The 17,344-nt window shown below is 42.7% G+C and overlaps 1 protein-coding gene across 3 annotated transcripts in view; it reads right to left on the reverse strand.

Annotated features, from left to right (window-relative positions):
* LOC119657436 (putative ferric-chelate reductase 1 homolog) overlaps nucleotides 1-17,344 on the reverse strand; it is a 148,284-nt gene that overhangs the window by 33,102 nt on the left and 97,838 nt on the right. Inside the window, exon 1 of one of the 3 annotated variants that reach the window (XM_038064354.1) lies at nucleotides 14,059-14,242. The exons of the other annotated variants lie outside the window; for them this stretch is intronic. The gene's annotated coding sequence lies outside the window, so the exon portion shown is untranslated. Of the gene's footprint in view, nucleotides 1-14,058; nucleotides 14,243-17,344 lie in introns of those variants that run through there. 3 annotated transcript variants of the gene reach the window in all.

Genomic DNA, 17,344 nt, shown 5'->3' on the forward strand with positions numbered 1-17,344 from the left:
AATTCGCTCGTAAAGGGTAGGTGGACTTATAGGCTCATTCCTGCCATCAAGTAGTGGTTGCATAGACGACACGGTGGTGGTACCAGAAAATCTGGTGCCGAAAATTGGGATGCGGTCAACTCCATGATAGCATCTATCCGAAACAAACTACGAAAGACAGAAGAGGGGAGGAAAGCGCGGTCGCGCACACCACGTATAGAAGAAAGGTGACCAAGCTAGAGCGAGCTGACTCCGCCCCGTGATGTAATACCTTATGGTTGCTCCGTGGGGTAGGGAGGGAGTCGGGGTGATCACACTGGTGTGTCCGGTCCAGTGCCTTTTGAAGATTTCCACCTCCTTTAAAAAAAAGACAGACAGACAGTAAACCTATTTTAATAAGGTTTTGTTTTATACAAAACCTTCAAGTTCAAATCTCCGCTTCACTTGCTTTTCATCGATTTCGAGAAAGCTTTCAACAGCGTCAACAAAGAGTGTGTCTGGAACGCTCTACGCAGTGAGCACACTCCGGAGAAATTTATAGCTAATTATCATCATAAGATGTCAGGTGTTGCACTGAGAAAAATTCTTAGAGGAATACGAACTTCAGAGGTAAGTCCAACAGGGTTGAGACTGTTCCGCACCAACATTCCTTCCGTGGATGGATTTTACGTCTCAAATGAGACTGAAGATTCTACAATCCATTGTGATAAGAAAACAAGTCGGGAAATCGGATGCCGGGCGCTTCAGGTATGAAAGGTTTTGTTTGCTTCTTGTGTGAGTATATTTGAGAGCAGAACTATCCCATTTGTACGTAGCCGGTTATGTATAAGCATTTAGCATGTCAGATTTAGTACTTCGGGTTGTAAATTTATACGGTAAAGACAATTTTGGGCTACTGTAACTTTGTTAATAATAGTACGATTTTGATCAAACTTGGAGATAATATGCTTCATATTATATTTTATACTGCTACCAACTTTTGTAACTCTGGGATAAACTTAAGGGGGATTTTACTCACATTTTCTCAAAAATATTGTAATATACCGTTATTAACTTAATTTGAATAGATATCGATATGAAGAGTATTTTGAGGCCTGGGCACTATATAGAGGCAGCTTCATGAATTGTTTCAGATTTTTCGGTTGGGTAGTTTCTGAGAATGGGTCCATTAAAGAAATCATCACTTTCCAACCCTCCCACACCTTGCGTTTTTAACAAATCCCAAAACTAAGACCGGCTTCGAAAAGTACTAATCGAGATCTTTCGTTTGATATCCAACATGACTATATTCGGTGAAAAAAAATTGTGCACCCCCCTTTTGCATGTATGGGGACCCCCTCTTAACCTCAACGTAGCAGGATATCACCCACTACATGTCTGGGCGTTCATAGTTCCCACCTTCTCACCAAATTTCATGTCAATTGGTATAGCCGTTTTTGAGAAAAGTGCGTGTGATAGACGAACAAAAAAGGCCACATTGCAAAAGTCTGCGAAGAAAATCCCAATTGTCTGTTTTGCAGGCAAATAAACGACATTGACAGCGCCCATTTCACAGGCAGCAGCACATGTCCGGTGTATAGGAAGGCGATCGACACTATGCGCAAATGAGGTTCCTATAACTAAACCTGGACCATTGCCAAGCGGCTCAGGACCTGCTCTCCCAGACGATATTGGAAAACTAAATCGACGTTGCTATTATCTGCGAGCAGTCTAAAAATCTAGACAGTGGAGTCTGAATTGCGGATAAGAGCGGAAAAGCAGCGATATAGACATGCGGAAATCGGGCCATAGAAGGAACCACGAAGGTTCTCGAGAGTGGCTTCACTAGAGCAAAAATAGGCGGGATATCTATTTACAGCTGTTATGCGGCTCCAAGCCTTACGAGGGAGGAGTTCCATTCTTTGGTGGAGAGAGTAGCAATGGATGCAAACAACCATAGCCCTCAGATAGTGGCTGGCGATTTCAACGCATGGGCTGAAGAATGGGTCACCCGAGAAACGAACACAAGAGCACGTATATTACTTGAAGCTCTTTCTCATCTGAATGTTGTAGTTGCTAAAACTGGATGCGTGAACACTTTCCGAAAGAGAGAAATGGGGTCCGTGATAGATGTCACTTTTGTAAGTGACGTTTCAGTGCAAGATCCCCAGTGGTATGTCAGTGAAGAATATACGCAGAGCGACCAACAGGCCATCATTTTAGAAATCATGTATGGTACACGGACGAAATGGTCTCGCGCGAGAGCTGAAAGGTGGGCAGCTAATAAGTTTGGCGAGGAGGTTTTTGAAGAAGTTCTGCAGCAAAATACAGCGCTTGAAGGAAGCGCAGAAGATAAAGCTTTACAGATCGGCGAAAAGTTCCGAGACGCCTCCATGCCAAGGTATGTTGTATCCCAGAAGCGAGTTCCGAACTTTTGGTGGAACTCTGAAATTGGAGAATGCCGATCTGGATACGAGCAGTTACATGAAAAATACAAAAACGCTCGGAAGAAATTACATGTGGCCATAATAAAAAGTAAAAGCGAACATTTTAAGCGACTGTGTAAGGAAGCTGACACGAACCCTTGGGGAGGCGCCTATAAAACGATAATATTAAACGCTCCCCCCGGATTTCTAGCTTTACTCTGCTTAATGAAATAGTAACAGATCTTTTCCCACAGAAAGTGAGTACCGCTAACCTTCCCATTGTCGACATAAACACCGCCTAAGTTCCCATGGTAAGTGAAAAGGAGGTCCTCGAAGCTGCAGATAAAATTGTTGGTAAAAAAGCATCTGACTTGGATAACATCCTCAATAAAGCTCTCAAGGCAGCTGTCAAAGTAGCTCCAAATATTGTATGTTTTCCGAGGCGTTCACCACATGCCTTTAAGAAGGAGCATTTCCTACACAATGGACGAAGCAGAAATTAATACTAATCCCTAAGCCAAACAAACCTTTGGGTGAAGCTTCGTCCTACAGGTCGATATGCCTTCTAAATAATACTGACAAACTATTCGAACAAGTAATCTATAACAGATTACTTCCAACTGCCGAAAAGGATGGCGGTCTCTGCGAAAATCAGTTCGGTTTTCGAAAGAAGAGGTCTACAATGGATGCAGTTGTCCTAGTAGCTAACACAGCTAAAACCGCACTTGACGAGAGCAAACGTTGTGCAGTGATTACATTTGATGTGAAGAACGCCTTCAATTCTGCTAGATGGAGCAAGATACTTAAGTCCCTAATCAACTTAGGCGTGGCAAAGTACCTGGTGAGTATCGTTGCCGACTTCCTAATCGATAGGATTCTATGCTGCGAATCAGATGAAGGAATGAAATTATACCAAACGACATGCCGAGTTCCACAAGAGCCTGTCCTAGGGCGATTCTTGTGGATTATTATGTATAACGGAGTACTGACGCTAGACCTTCCTACTGGTGTGGCCTCCATTGGTTTCGCGGACGATGTTGGTGTGACGGTTGTTGCACGCCTTCTCGAAGAAGTCGAGCTTCATGCGAATAAAGCAGTCTATGAGATTAAATCCTGCTGAGAGAATGCTGGTCTACAGCTCGCGGAGCATAAGACGGAAGTAGTACTAATTACTAAGCGGAGAAAGTGCACTTCCATGAAGATCAAAGTTGGAACGAAAACAATTCATTCCAAGCCTGCGCTTAAGTACTTAGGCGTAATAATTGACCAAAGGTTGAACTTCAGATTGCATGTGGAGGGTGCAGCAACCAAGGCAAATAATATCGGAGCGCTGGTTGCGAGAATGCTACCAAAATTTGGTGGCCCAAGGCCGAGCCGTCGACTCCTTATTTAGAAGGTGGTCAGTTCGATCCTACTGTATGCAGCCCCAGTATGGGCAGATGCACTGAAAAATATAGCAAATAAGAGGAAGATTGGAGCTGCGTATCGCATAAGTGTACTCCGAATATGTTGCGCTTACAGAACAATATCCAATGAAGCAGCTTGCGTGGTAGCAGGAATGGTCCCGATTGAAATTCTGGTGAAAGAAATACAACGACTTTTTGATCGAACGTATCTCACCGGAGAATCTCCTGCCCGTCGGCGACAGTTCGCACGAACTGAAAGTGTCACGGAGTGGCAAGAGAAGCGGGATGAGTCAGAAAAAGGCCGTTGGACTCACAAAATCATATGGGATATCCGGAAATGGATCGAGCGACCTCACGGCGAAGTAGGTTTCGACCTAACTCAATTCTTGAGCGGACACGGAGGCTATCGAGCATATCTGTATCGATTTGGGCGTGATGATTCGACATATTGCCCACAGTGTGCAAACATTCCAGAGGACGCAGAACACGTCTTTTTTCACTGCCCCAGATTCGAAACCCAAAGGGCTACATTAGAAGCTACAACCGGGGAGCACTTTACACCCGAAAATATCATGGAGTTTATGGTGAAAGCCAAGGGGATATGGACCGAAGTTGAAAAAGTGATTACAGCCATCGGAAAGAAGCTTAGGCAGGAGCAAGTCATCCGAAAGAATGAACGCGAGAGGAACACGAATGTTGACATGAGCGCAGAATAAATTCTGATCCAGCCCCGCAACGTAATTCCAAATGGGAGTCCCGCGGGGAGAGTGGAAGAAGAATCGGAAAAAAAATAAAAAAAAAAGAGGTCAAACGGCTTTTAGGGATATCGAATTGGTGGACCTCGGCGCAAAACCGGAATGTCTGGAGTTCTTTATTAATGCAGGCCTAGACCGGTTACCGGTTGTTGCGCCGTTGATGATGATGATGCTACCAAGAAGAACTGCTAGAGAGGAAAACTCATCTAAGTGGAAGAAAGAGGTCTGATAATATTTGAAAGTAGCGTCCCTGTGTATGAGTAAAGAATATTCACCTTCAAAGGGGGATTTTACAGGACAAGCTCAGAGTTGCTACGGGGAGCCCCCTTTCACATCTACTTACCAAAGTATTTTTGCAAAAAATAGAAGAGAAGATGGAAAAGGAGGGAATAATATTACAATTCTGAGTAATTAGTATCCGGATAGTTCAGGGGTTGGAGCGCTAAGCAAGTCAAGTTCAAATCTCACTGATAGGAGAGGGATTTGTATTGTCATTGGATGTCAGATACCATTCGACTCAGCTGTGAATGAGCACCTGTGATTGAAGACGCACTTGTACTCCCTGCAACTGCCAACGATGGAACCACAAAATAGCCCCTTTCAACTGCATTATTTTTCCGCTTAGTAAGGAAAACGTCAACATGGAGAATAAATACGTCCGCAGCACCGCTAGGATGAATGGGTTTATTGCATGCAGCAGAAAGAACTAGAAAACAGTAAAAGAATCCCTTGCATATACCCAAGGCAACACACAGCGTCGAAAAAGTAATGGCCAAAACCAACCTAATGTTGATACTTACGAATGGTAAACAACAACTATAATGAAACCTAGGTAACCCAAAAGCTTGTCTGCAACAGAACGAAAAGAGTGGGATCTACCAAACTGATTGTCAAGGATGTCATCAGGTCTACCCCGGACAAACGAAAAGACAAATGAAAGCAAGGATTGAAGAACACAAAGGGGAAGCATGGGTTCAAGGAATACGGACGTTGAACATTGACGAAAGTCTTAAAATCTCCAGACTACCGGAAGGAAAGAGGATTACCAACAACCTTTGGAACCCATCAATCCAATCAGGAATTCAAGATGCTTAAATTTGTCAGTTAATTACCCCGCCCAATATAAATAAAGGCTAAGACTTCTTCATTTAGATTGCAATAAGCACTGAGGAGGGCAGCAGCTAGCTCCCGAAATATCGATTTATGCATAAATAGGGCTTCTTTTAATTTAAACAAGTTGGGCAATTGGAAGCTCGGCGATTTAGGTACGAAAGGGTTTGTTGATCTTCCATGTAATAATATTCGGGTACGCTATGGTTTATATATAGCCCGTATTTTATATACACTGAACGTATCTGATATTCAATTAAATGTGGTACTGAGATTTTATCTCTTAGGAAGTGTCAATTTAATGCAAGAGAGACAGTTCTGACCTACTGTAACTTTGCTAATAATGGTAGGATTTCCACCAAACTTTCCAGCAGGCTGCTGTATATTATAGCCTACATTAATGCATCTTATGGGTCTAGGATGAAGTGAAGTGGGGAAGGACGGTATGTAATAAGTTTAAAAAAATATATAAATATACTATTTTTAACTTTATTTTAACAGATATCGTTGTGAACAGTATTTCAAAGTCCAGATATCATATAGAGGCATCATTATGATTTTTTTTCATATTTTTCTGGTGGGGAGATTCGGCATATTAATTTAGGTGGACCTTTTAGGACCCCCGTCAGTCCCCCGTTTCGCAGTTAGCTTCAGATCTAACAATTGATTTGTAAAGTACTAAGTACTACTATTACTTCAATTGGTACCCCATATGACTATATTTGGAGTATGTAACTCACAATTTGTTGGAACTCATTGCTTGAAAAAGACTTCCTGATCATTTTGGAGCAGTCGCCGGAGTTCAAATTTCCGCCTCACTGGCTTTCCATCGATTTCCAGAAAGCTTTCAGCAGCGTCAACAAGGATTGTATCTGGATTGCTCTATGCAGCGGGGAGAGAGAGGTATCACTAGTACATGAAAAGTGACCGAAAGCGCCAAGCTTTCATGTCTACCTCCTATCATCGTTGTATTTTCACCTGAGACAATAAATGATGAGCGTCGCTGGCGTGCGGAACAGATGCCCGTGGAGGTGTTGATGAGAAGGCGGAAGTGACAGTGGATAGGTTACACCTTAAGGAAGGGTTATAACTCTATTGCGGATAATGCTATGCAATGGAACCCATTTTACTACGACGACTAATGAGTTTGCTGCCCTACAAGCCTGTCCTATGTGGTGTAGAACCGTGGAGTCGGAGTGCAAGTTTCTCGGGAAATCGTGCAGTGAATTGAAGTACATTGCCAGGAACCGATAGCAATGGTGTGTATGGGTGATTGAACCATGCTAATCTGATGTATTTTAAGTCTGAGAGACTGAAGGTTCTGAAATCCACTAGAAAAAAGATGAGTAGCCAAAATTTTTTTCGCTAGTCATCGTGATTCATCATCTTTGCCAGGAATTTTATTGGTAGTAAACACTATGCAACCCGTTCATAAATTTGGTGAATTCTTAATGATGCTAATTAAGGAAGTTAATTACTTTTTTTCCAGACAAATATATACTATGTTGTTTTACCTTTCACATAAAGTTTTAACTGGATTCACATCATATTCCACGACCGTTAGGGGCGTGGTTGTTAAATTCTTTAGATGATCTTATTCACTCATAACAAAACGATTTCCAAATCACCACCCATTTTGGATAACACCAAACGCTTTTGGACGCAAAAACGATCATAAATGGTCTTCTGATGTGCGCTTTAAAAACCGGTGCTGTCCATTGAACCTCGGAAGTAAACAACATTGTCTTAAACTTGATAGAGCTATTCGAATGAGCCAGTAATTGAAGAAGCGTAAACAAGAAAAAAAGCCATTAAAACACTGGAACCTCATCTGGAAACCAGAAGAATCTAAACTGACTACCAGAACCAGAATGAGGAAGCCACGTTCGACGCAGGAAATTCTGATGACTTTGCATGAAGTGTTTTTATTAAATCAGAATTCGATGAATATTAATAAGCTGTAACGCATTGGTGGCTACACAAACAACTGCACCAAAAAAAGCAATAAAAGATACATTTTCCTCATCTAGTTTAAATGCGGTCCAATCACCTTCAGACATTCTCGTCTAATTTTCGATATTTTAATCTCGAATCTGCAATACTTCAAATCAATCTAAATCTTTAAATTTGCGCTCCACACCCTCAAGGCAAAATAGGTATCTAATCAACAGGGACAACCCTGAGCATTCTTTGCGCTTACCCTTAAAAAAATACCAATTTGTGGTAGTCACTGAATTTCACGAAATCAATTAGACGAAACTGATCGTAATTTACATTGTGAAATGGTTGAACATTCATTCATTGTTACTTGACCTTGCTGCACCCATTCGTTGTAGGTTACGTAAGATTGCTCAGTACAACACCAAAAATAATTAAATTCAATTTTCGGCAATAAATTTCTACTTAACATTCGGTGGATATTCTGGGCCAAAAGATTGTACTGAATTAATGAAATCAGGGTAATGGAAAGTCTGAGTCAAATTAGCTGGAGTGCATTCAAAGTAATGGGAAACCTTGGCAATTCTGACTAGCCAAGCCCACGCACAGTTTTGGTCAAACCAAGAAGGGTTACAAAAGTCATACCAGCGTAATTGGAAGATAGAAAAAAAATACAAGACTCTACTAGAAACGAAGTAACCAGACTGATGAGGGGGAAAGATTCTTTTGACAATTCGTAGTGCCTTTTAGTGGTTATCTAAAAATAGGGAGAGTGCGATGACCAATCAGCGTTGGATGACATCAGGTTCGGCACCACTGTCAACAGAAACAACTCTTCCTAGATATACAAATTGATCAACATCCTCGAGGTTCTGCTCATTATTGTAAATAGGAAGATTGCGATGACCTTTGAGAATGAGAACATTGGTTTTGTTGGTGTTTATCTTCAGTCCAACTCTACTTGCCTCTCTTTCCAAATCGAAAGCCATCTGGCCAAGGTCCATGACCCAGTGAGAGAGCAAGATGTCATTGTCCATTGAACCCTTCCACATTGTTGGCCAAGGCAGCATAGAGAACTCACCGATAACAAGGAGAAAATAAGTTTTCTCGGGATCGATGAAAAGCAGATGGTCTGAACTCCGCACAATGGTCCTAAGGACGCCAATGGAGCTTTCGAGTGGAAAGTAGTCTGCTCTTTGTGGATAAAACTTTCGTGGTGTTTCTTGATGCGTTCAAGGATTATTTTAGCTACAATTTTTGTGACGGGCTGCAAATACCTTTTCAGTTGTCGCAATCAAAACGGGCTTCCTTCTTTGAAATCCGCACGATCTTCCTCTTTACACCAGTCAGTGGAAAGAATTTTGTCTCAGGGGTCGTCAACTATCCTTAACGGGTCGCTTACGATACGGGGAGTGGCGTCCCCGAGGTGCCCGAGTAAGTCGTTCTGACCCCCTAGCTGGCATAATTCCTGCATCCTAGGTAGTAGCCTGAAGAAAGTTTGTAGGTGAAGAGTGAACATCCCCGGAGCCGTCGGCAACTCCTTGTCGACGTCGATGGGGTGGTATGAGCCTAGCTCCGCCAATGTGATAGCTGTGGCGTGTATCAACCAGCCCCTTCAGAACCCTGGTCGGGTAGTGTGCATTGAGTCGGTATTAGTAAATCTTCCGTGCGTTCCGGGATTAGCTAATCGTAGTTTAGGCCTCAGGCAACTGACGTAGGGGCGTTGTCCCCGAGGGTATACCCGTTCCTGACTATTGCGGCCCGCTCCCTTGCACACGATGCGCTGGTAAACAACTTAAATGGAGAACAAAAACAAATCAAACGAGGAGATAGTGCAAGTGAATAGAGCAAAGGACGCAACAAGGGCTGAAATACCCGACGAGAAATCGGGACACGCAGACAGAGAGAAGGACTCGCAAAGTGATGCCGCACCTGCAACGGAGACGAGAAGCCAGGCCATACCACGCAGTGCTATAATTGCGGAAAGAGGCACAGTTGAAACTTCCGAAACTAACCAAATGGTTTCGAATATAAGCCGAGTGGGAAAGGCTTATTAAGAAATGCGCGGCAGCTGTGAAGCGCATGCGATCTGCGAGATTCCTCCAGAAAAATGCGGGCAAGGAAGCTTCTAAAGCGGGAAAATAAGAATTGGTTGGGTAGTGTGTAGGATACGAATCCGGGCTGTCCCAACCAAATGTTAGAGACGTTTGGATTATGGGCACACATCTGCAAGCTGTCGGGGACCTGACAGAAGGGCAACATGCCGTAAATGCGGTCAGACAGGGCATAAAGCCAACACCTGTAATAAAAAGGAAAGCTGCGTCCTATGCAGGGATCGTGGCGCGACTGATAAGGGCGTTGCGTAGACTGCGGGCTCGGGGTGGTGTTCAGTTTTCATAGTAGAAATGGAAAGAGCTGGGACGCGGTCAACATGATTCGCATCCTACAAATCAATATGCACCGGAGTGCAACTGCTCACGAATTGCTAGCCCAGAGACCAAAACGTTCTTACCCAAAACCGAGGGGTTGGCTTTGTCTTGCGAAAGTGAACACCGGGAGGTTTGTCGAAACTCTTGGAACAGGTGGGGCCGCGCTGGAGGGTACTCCTGGGGGTGGTAGCGCTGCAGCCGATATTGTCGTGTAAATTCAGTTATGAACCTGATAACGACGGCCTGCGGAGCCTCCATGCTCAGAAGGGCACCGAGACATGGCAAACCTTCTACGTATTGGTAGACAATGAAAATCGCAGAGCTCCGGAAGAAGTGTTACAGGCTCCGCCGCTTAACACAACGTCTAAGCGACCGTTAGGAGGCATGTGCCATAATGACGGAGTACAAATCAACCAAAAGGAGGCTCCGCCAGCGCAATAAACAAGAGCAAAACTCGCTGCTGGCAGCATCTGGTCGACGAGGTGAATGGGTACCCTTGGGGATTCGGTTACAAACTGGTAACCCGATAAATCGGGGCTCTGCGGAAACCCTGTTCACATAAGGCCGAGCAGATGGACCGCATTGTAAGGGTACTATTCCCTGCGTACCCGGTATGGCATGATAACATCGGCGCGGAGAGCGCCGAGGACAGTCCACTTTTCTCTATAAAAGATTTGGCACAGGCAGTCCTCTCTATGAAGAGCAAGAAGGTGCCAGGACCCCATGGTATTCCAGCAGAGGTATACAAACTGGTATTCCAACACCGGCCAAACTTACTGGTCGGCGCATTCAACGCTTGCCTCAAAGAGGGCATTTTCCCTGCTCGTTGCAAGATAGCTTAGGTGGATTTAGCGCTGCTAATGTGTTGAGTGACATCAAGCTCAGCAACACTATAGGCGAAAACAACGCTACGAAAATAGACAAACTAATCAAAACCTTCGATGTTCTGCCAGTTAATGGACTGACCTTGTATGCCTCTCTTTCCAGATCCAAAACCGTGTTTTCCCATTACATGCCCAAGATTTCCAAGTTTTTATCAGAATCTAGCCTGACATTCAGAATACCTATCTCCTGATCATAATATGCTCGGTATGATAGGATGTTCGTTGCTGGTGAGTGGAAACCCAACTGACTTTGTTGCAGGCCGTGCGCTTGTATACTCCGCCCCGATGGCAAGTTAGTTAAATATGCGGAAACCTATAAACCTTTCATCAATGTCTCTCCATCACATATCCAAGCACATTGTTTGCCAGAGTCTGCTTTGTCGTTTAGATCACAATGTCATCTCTAGGAAGCGTATCCAGACCTGTGCGTAATTGCTTATAGAAAACTTCCTTGGTTTGTGATAAAGAGCTTCTCGGTTTGAAGTGTGTACCTGTACCTGTGTGTACCAATCCCAGGGTCCTTTTCGGACATGGATTAATTTGAAGACTACAATCAGAGCCCGTTTGTGAATGGTACAGCGGTACTGATTTTTATACTGAGTGCAGGTTCAACATTCATATTTGGGATGCGAGGCTCTCGAGTTGTACGGTGCACGTTTAAGTTCATAAAGTACTCCACCATGAAACTCCCAAATGGGGGCCGACCGCAAATAACCGGTGTTACTGAGCAAATTCAGAAATTCTATTCGGAAAAGACTCGTATCGACGACCTCAAAAAAAGTTTTGCTAGGAAATTGTTTTACAGTTCCAGGGTTTCCAAACCTGAACTCTGTTTCCTTGATTTTTGGAAACGCTATTAAATTCAGGAGTTTCAACGTTTGGGAGGAGTCACTCCATAATATTAAAAGTGAGCTTATGTGTCCGAATAACTGAGTGGTAAGAGCACAAGGCTATCATATGGAAGGTCGCCTGGGGCTTCACTTAGCCGGCACGTTCCCCGCAACAAGTTACCCACAAAGAAAGGCAAGACTTATAACCTCTTCCGAAACATAAACCACAGACACGAACTTATATTCTATACACAGCAAACTCGCCAAGCATTTGGCTTTGGTTGGGGCAATGCGTTTTTGACATCCAACGCCAACGCTGCAGTGCAAATGCCAGAATGCACCGCACTTTATACCAGATTCACCATCCATGCTGTAACCATAATGGAGTGGGCACGGCGAAACCTATGTTGGTCCTCCCACATTAGTTTCCCGTTTTCGAGATCGTAGATCGTCGTTTGTAGATGGCTCATTGCATTATTTTCTCCATCTACTACACTTATTGGGCTTGGGAAGGGCCGACAACGTCTGTTTTTTACGGGGGACAAAAATGTTGCCAAGTATGTCCCGACTCCTCGTTAGCTGGATGTAGGTCTTTGAAGCAGTTCTTTTTACTTCTTCAAAAGGCCTCTTTTAGGTTGCGTCACAACTGCATGTATACCTCCCCTTGTTCATACGGCCGGGTTTCCTCCTATGCATCTGCTTAAGTCTCCTTGCTCAAAAGTATGCAGCTGGAGATTGCGACTTCATTTTTGGTAAAGGTTGAATTTTCAACCTTGAAAGAGTTTATGGAGGGGGAAAGGGGCGGTCGCTTCTCTTCATCCTCAATAAGGGGGATATGAGGAAGAAAAAGGAAGGTCCTTCCTTTCTAATCCCGTTAAATCATTCCGGCGTTCACCACCCACAAGAAACCAGGGCGCCCAAAATTGGAGCCATTCTCGTGTCAAAATGGTGAGTTGCAATGACCCCCCCCCCCCCCCCCCCCCCCAAGGGTAAACGCGTAAAGAATTAGGTTTTTACAGAGTAGTCACCGCTATGGACACAAAGGTGGTACCTTTTCTTTCATCTACATTTCCTTTTATCATCTCCCCTCATGTGGTGAGGTTGACAAACCCACCTTCATCATGCTAATATTGAAGTATTCCTCATTTGAACCACCTTAGCTTTTGGGAGGGGAGGGGGGTTTTAGGGTTCGTGCCTCCTTTACTTCTGCGGATTTAGGGTAAAAAATTAAACTCAACCGTTTCGACATGAAAATAGCTCCAATGCAAGGTGCCACCGACCTTAAGGTGAGTGACCCCCGGGTTGAAAAAGGGAGCGGAGCACTAATCCCTACCTCTTCCACAAACTTTCCACGCACTCGGGGGATGGGGTTCAAAGTTCAACCTTTGCCGCATTTACCTGGGTTGCCTATTGAGGAGCAATCGTTTTCTGGGCATGGTAGCATTGCATGTTTCCTTCGCCGATCTGGGTTACTTCTTCTCTGGCTGCACCCCTCCCCAAACACCGGGCAAATCCCGACGGCAATTATAGTAAAATAATAAACCTATTAATGATGTGAATAAAGTCCTTTCGCATAGCTTTTCCAGAGGAGCAATTGTTTCGAAATTGCACCAGGACTAGAGCAGGGAAATCTTCCTCTTTTGCCGCATGCTTTCTCTACTTTGCTTCCATCGGAAGTGGGATTGGCAAAGTAAAACTTATCATACTGGTGTCAAAATACCCCTGTCCCTTTTGAAATGTTCCTCTGAAGGTAGAGTTGAGAATAACCATTTTCACACCTTATTTCTTGCAATGTATGCAAATGACGGCTGGCCTGAAGTATGTATGTTTGCCGTGATAGTCAAAATGTTACTTCTTTTATTGATTAGTCTTATATTTTCCATCTTAACTATCTCTAAATACTTAAATTGAATGGATAGGAAAATATAAAAACCCGATCACGAAACCTTCCTGATTCCTCCAGATGAAATTCTATGTCCATTAATCTATTAGCCCCTTTCTCGAGACTCCGGAGCAGACAGTCTATTGAACCTCCATTAGAGAAGTATACGTATGTATATATAATTGCAAACATTCGATTCCGATGTACCTCAATATGTATCTATGTATTTTGGATGTACATACTCTGCACCATTGTACAACTACTGCATGACGCCCTAATGAAGTGCAACACAAATAAATGATTTTTGCTCATTTTATCATTTCAGCAATCTCCAATTTTCATGCTTTTACGGAAACAAAAAAAAAACTAAAAGCAAAATATATAGTACAAGTATCTGGTAAAGATTTTTTTTTTACTTTCTACATTTCTTTCTCACTCACTTGATAAAATACTGCCACAGGGGCAGCAGGAAACATGCCAAACTACTTCACAAAACTAACTCCGGATGTACTAATTCATTTTGGTTAAGAGAACACAAAAGATACAAATAACAGTCATTGGCAAAATATACAGAAAAACACTAAAATCAGATTCACTTTTCACTTTAAGCGTAACTTTTTTGGGTATTGTTTGCAGCCTCAGTGACAGACATAATTTTTGCTCTGGATGTCCCGTGAGTAAACACAATGTAAGACCATAATAGATACATAAAACAACCAAAATTTTCAGACTTTTCTGCGGCAAATGAGTATGAATAACTTTATCTTTATAACTATAATAATATAGCTCTTTGTTTACAAACAGAATAAATGAGATCAAAAATATAATGCAAGAAATTTTCAAGCTCACTTTCGATGATTGTCTTCAGAGGAGTCGAAATTCTTGCGAGATTTATTCTTCAAATAAAACGAGCAATGTAAAAAGTCACATTCAAAACCATACCCAGAGATACATATATTCCAATGGCCTCCACAAAAATTTAACTTTTGGGAAGACAAACATATCAACATTTTCCAAAATTTCGCATTGTTTATACGGCAATGTGTATGGGACTTCAGAATTGTGATTTCTATTTTTAAATGAATGAATACAGAATTTATCTTAAAGCTGAGTATCTTTAGTCTTTGGTACTCGTATTTAGTGGTGGGTAATGGTTTTCTTGGTATATCTTATTTACTTTCACCAGAATTTACATAGTTTTGAAACCAGAGAAATCAGAGAAACAGAGCTCTGAGAACGCAACTTCAGGGAGCGAGCAGTGGTATCTTTTCAAATTATTTTGATTTCAACTATTTCAAAATAATTAGGCATAAGTTCATAGAGAGCCTACGGATCTATACTTAAATGGAGTGCGTTCATACAATCTTTGCATTTTCGTGATGGATTACCAATAAACGGATCATTGCAGTGCAGCCCCTGTGCAATTTTTTCAGCGGCCGTACCTCGATTCCTAGTGTATTCTGTGTTATAGTAGTTGACCGAGATACGAGTAGTTAATAATGCATGGAGTGTATTTACGACGACTAAATAAGGGCAACGCGCTTATTCCGACGGTAGACAAACATTGCAAGATTCTTTGGTTACTGCGTGAAGATATTTTGTCAATCTTCAGCTATGGTCCTTCGACTCCTCGACATGTTACCTAAATCTGAACCAGAATTTTGCATTTCGCAATTGCTCCCAAGCACGGCAGGTGTGGTACCATATACTATTCAATCCTAAACATGAAAATGGGTTGAAAAAAATCTGGTCTCGAAGAAACCGCACACATCATCAAAAATGGGAAAGTCTGGGGTTCGACATCTGTAGGGAACTCACAGCCAAACGAAGAATCATCCTCAACAGTTCCTTTCATTCATACCAACACAAATTTGTGGTTCATACCGTGATGCACGTATTTCTCCCAAAGAGCCTAAACTTCTTCGTGCGGAGCAAGAATCATTGCTATCTGCCGGGTGTTCCGAATCGTGCCTATCTCTCTAGATACTCCAATGTTCGTTCGGCATTTATCCACTTCGTCTAATTTAATTAACAGAGTCATTAATCAGAGTGAAATTATGCGGTGTTTCCAACGATTATTAGTCATTAAATTCTTTAGTTTTCCAACGAAGTCCTTCCAATTTCAATTGCAACTTTGGTTTAGCTCCCTTCTTGGACTGTCAACTCTGGAACAACACTATTTGGTCCTCGTAGGAGCTGCGCCCTGATAGAGGCTTTGCTTCAATTCGTTCGAACCTCGCCTATCAGTATGTCCTTTCGTCTTCGTATCTTCGGCTTTTTTGCAAACTCATGTTGATCATATAATCTAAAGCAATTTGATCCTAAACATGTAGTCCAATAGAACTGAGGCTCGTCCTTCACTATAGTTCTGATGACATCCAAATAATCACTGCTTACTACTTCATGATGTCCCAAAATAATGCCCCTTCTCTTTGTTCGTAACACAACCGTCAACATTTGAACGCTCCACGACCCCCATTTTCCAAAACATTGAACACATATCTCCCCACTTGCAGAATATCCTGCCGTTACGCCACATAAACCTCAGCTGTCCAAATTTTAACCATTAATTCATCCCAGTTTCGCTTTCGATTCTGTTCTTCCAAACTAATTCATTCCTTGAATTTTATCACTTTCCAGAGCCTTACCATACTTGCTCGATTGTCAGCTCTTTCTCTGCCGTAGCTTTAAAACGATAAACACTTCTGGATCGCTTTTCGATACTCACCCGTGTATCTTCCTTACTTTTCAATTTTCTTCTACCTATAACTTCGTTTTCCTCGCAGTAATTATCCCAAAACTCCTGCCTTTGCCGTGTCCATTTTTCCATCCCTCCTAGTTCCTCCCACTTCCTGCGGCGTTTCTTATAATTCTGTGTTACATACCTTCCTCTATTCCAATCATGCCACTAGCTTCTAAAAATTCGCGCAAGTATTTTCAAACTTGGCGAACCATTGCTTCAAGTCTCTAAGCGAATTGTACACTGTTATTAAATCCCTTGCCGTCCAGCATACACCTGTTGCTACCTCTGTCCTGAAAGGTCCCAAGTTCTTGTCACTCGCTTCTCGCCACTTCAAACTTTCTGTCTGCCAACTTATTATCGCTTGAATAGGCACCTCCTGCGGCTTTGCACTGTTCTGCCAGGTGTGCTCATCCTGTTTAGAAATTTCTTCCTGCTGTTTCGTAACTTCTCGCATGGCATCCTCCTGCCATTACCTTTAGATATAACCTCCTCTTCATGATCTACTGCTTCTCGGCAGTTTCGCTCCTGCTCTTTAGTCACCTCCTGACTGATCACTTATTGTGATTTTCGAATGTCCTGACTGGTACTCTCATGCAACTTGTCAACTTCCTTCTGCATTTTTTCAACTTCTTACAAAATCTTTTCGTCGCCTTTGGAATCTCATTGGCATTCTCACGCCGTATCACTTCCTTCTGTATAAACACTTCCTGATACATTGGCTTTTCATCCTGACACAACACAGCACCCCCTTTTCTTTCTTGAGGTTCTTCAGGGGAATCTTCCAATCACATTGTAGTTTCTGCTATCTGTTCTGCTACTTCTGGAGTATATTCATACTTTGATTTTTCATTCTCTTGGCACGCTACTTCCTGAGCGCTTTCGTTTTGTTCTGCGTTCACCTCCTTTTCATTTCAAAGGCAATTCTAATTTCGACCTACTCTAACTTTGTTAATGATAGCAGGATTTCCACCAAACTTTTCAGT

Source organism: Hermetia illucens, chromosome 1 (assembly GCF_905115235.1).
Source record: "Hermetia illucens chromosome 1, iHerIll2.2.curated.20191125, whole genome shotgun sequence".
NCBI classification, from domain to species: domain Eukaryota; kingdom Metazoa; phylum Arthropoda; class Insecta; order Diptera; family Stratiomyidae; genus Hermetia; species Hermetia illucens.